The sequence below is a fragment of the Olea europaea genome, chromosome 3 (assembly GCF_002742605.1).
Source record: "Olea europaea var. sylvestris chromosome 3, O_europaea_v1, whole genome shotgun sequence".
Lineage (NCBI taxonomy): Eukaryota > Viridiplantae > Streptophyta > Magnoliopsida > Lamiales > Oleaceae > Olea > Olea europaea.
This window is the reverse complement of record NC_036239.1, coordinates 3,048,692-3,051,834: the sequence shown is the minus strand read 5'-3', so window position 1 is coordinate 3,051,834 and position 3,143 is coordinate 3,048,692.

The window sequence follows — 3,143 nt, the reverse complement described above, 5'->3', positions numbered from 1 at the left end:
ATGGTAAAGGAGACGATCATGTGTACTCCGACTATCAAGTGAGTCAACTTGTATAGTGAATTTGGATATGGGACGTGAGGCACAATAGTGTTCAGGCACCGAGAGTTTACAAGATAACAAAAATGAAAACATGTTACGATGGAGTATGTAAAATTGTATTACCTTTAAATGGCACTAAATGTGAATTTATAGTAAAAGAAGATGAACGGTCATTATTGGATGAAAAGACACGTGGACTCATCTGATGATTGATGGCTCTCCTCCTCGGCATCACACCATCAATCATAAGCTAAGGCATTTAATGTTTATGAAAAGTAGTCACCCTATAATATAAGTGTGACACTGAAAAGTAGACTGCCAAGTTGACCATTTAGGTGTATGATATAGAAATGTCACATCAATCAATCATTAAAAAATAAAAATAAAAAAATTCTTGTACTAAAGATCTCTTCGAATAGGTGGAGAGGTATCTTCCCCAATGAAGCGGCTAATTACCTCATATCACTTCTACTGCAGATTCCACATCGCTTAGGTCACAAAGGGTCGGCCACTACATGGCACCTCCATGGAGGTGATGTATCACTTTAGCTACTTTAGTAGGTCGTTGGCACGACCAGGTAAGACGCTGATGTGAAGTGTAAGCCTCTTTGTGCTTGCTAGCTATCTCTCACATGACATTCTCCGGAGCCACATTAGAAGATTCGTAAAATATGATAATGAGTTAATGCTTAATCAGATTTTCACTTTTTTTAGATGATTCGTTTGATGTCCCATTAAAAAAAAATTGATTGAAAAAATAAAGAAATAAATAACTTTTCTTATTCTGTTTCTTTACCTTTTTGAGATGATTTGTGTGATGTAAAATGATCCACTTTTTAATTCTAAAGAAGGTTTTGTTGTTTGTTCTTAAGTATGATATCTTAATTTGTCTTTAATTGATTGAATGCGTAAACTTACAAGTCTCAAAAAAATTCTTTAGTAATTCATTGAATGATTGATCCAAAGAGCAGCACTGTCATGGAGTTTTATTTCCGATTAAGGAGGGGCCAATACGTAGTGACCTTATTATTTATTGTTGTTCTGCGTTATGTCCACTTGGATGTCTGGTCAACCATTCATTAGCTTGCCCATGTGTTATGGTACGGATATTTATGACGCGATACTAACATCCCTAAATTTTAGAAACAAGATTTAATCACAACTTTCAAACATAACGATGAAAAATGTTAACTCATGAAAAAGGATTAAAATGTCCATAAAATTGCCTATAAATAAGCCAATGCACAGTTGAGAAGGGAGCAACTTTCAATTTATATATCCTAAAGATTGAAATAACATCTCCAATCGTGAAACAAACTCCGGCTAAAAGAATGCCAAGTACCACACTCTACCTCTAAAACGGAAGATAGGCTTTAAATACAACGAAGATTCACAATAGAGGGAAAACCTAGATTTTTTTTTTTTTTTTAATTACCGGTTCAATCCCGGTTTGATCGTTTGATCTTTGACCCTTTTTGTTTTTCAGGTCAAGTCCCGGGTCTTTAAATTATTGAATAAAAGGTAAAAATATTTTCTTCTATTTATCCTTAATTTTACTTTTATTGAAGGTTAAGCACATGAATGCTAATTGTTTATTTTGAATTAATAGGTTAATTACCCTGGTTCCTAAATGACTTTTGTGATTTCTTGGAGGAAAAACAAGAATTAAAAACAAATTGAGGTAAGGCTGCTTTGAGCACAGTGATTTTTTATTTTATTTATTTATTTGAAAAACTAGAATCCAATCAAATCGATTCGCATAACTTCGATAAATTTTCAAACATAAAATCAAGCTATTCTTTCAACCAAATTGAACTAAACCAAATCGTAAAAAGATATTTTGACTTTTTTAAAAGGTGGTTTGTTTTTTTCTTTTCCCATTTGTTCATGATTTCAGTATAAATTTTGTCAATTCAGGAATACATGGATCTTGAATACTACATGACCCAACAACTAATTGAGAAAAGTGATGTATATAGTTTTAGAGTCATACTATTAGAGCTATAACTAACAAAGCCCCTTTAAGCATGTAAAACACATTGTAAGAACGATTCAAGAGGTGTTGGATGATCCAGAAGGTACTAAAAATCTTGATAAAATTCTTGATCTAGCTACAAGATCAGGATCATAAGCTAGAGGCCTAAAAAAGTTTCTGAATCTTGCAATGAACTATGCTGGAGTCGACCTACAATGGGAGATGTCGTGAGAGAGATTGAGAACATCTTGGAATTGTCACCCGAAAACAAGAAAATGGACACACAATTTTCACGATCTAGCTATGAGAAATCAAACGACGAGAGTCCTCTCCATTCTTAGGACACTGGGGTGTTTGATGTCTGCTATGGTTATTTCCGTTTCAGCATAGAGCATCATTTCGGGAATTAATCAAGTATAATGAATATCTTGATGATCCAATGTGCTTTCTATATCTTATTGAAACTATGAATCATTTGAATTTGGGGTTATCAATTTATTGATCATAGGAAGTTGTACACTCAAGAACTGATACATTAGGTGGTAGAAAGCTAAAAGGTGTGACCGATTTTATTTTATTTTTTATTTTATTTTATTTTTATGCAGTTTTACTCAGTGCGCACCTGAAAGGTAGCGGCTGCGAGTTCTCCCGCCATAAAAAAAAATAAAAAAATAAATAGTTACACTTTGTCAACTATCAATAGATTAGGTTTTATTTTGTTATTCTTCTTATTTCATTTGAAAAAAAAAAAAGAGCACTTTCATTATGTAGTATTCCACCCGTCTTTTTTTTCCACACGAATTAAGAAATTTTATTTAATGATATTGAAAAAGCATTTTTTGTCAAAAACTTTCATAATTTACTCTTATTTATTTTTGTACAATTTCAAGATTAAATGGGAAAATTTGATTATAACCAAGCAAATTAAATAAGAGTATATTAGTAAACAAACAAAACAAAACATTCTCAATAAAGAAACAAGATTATATAATTGGGATAAGAAAATAAGAAATGTCGGCCTATATAAATGAAATGGAGAGAGTATTTCATTTACCATATGCAACAGTTTAACTTCTTTTTATTGGTTTAATATTGTACAATATTATTCAATTCAGCTTACTAAAAATAA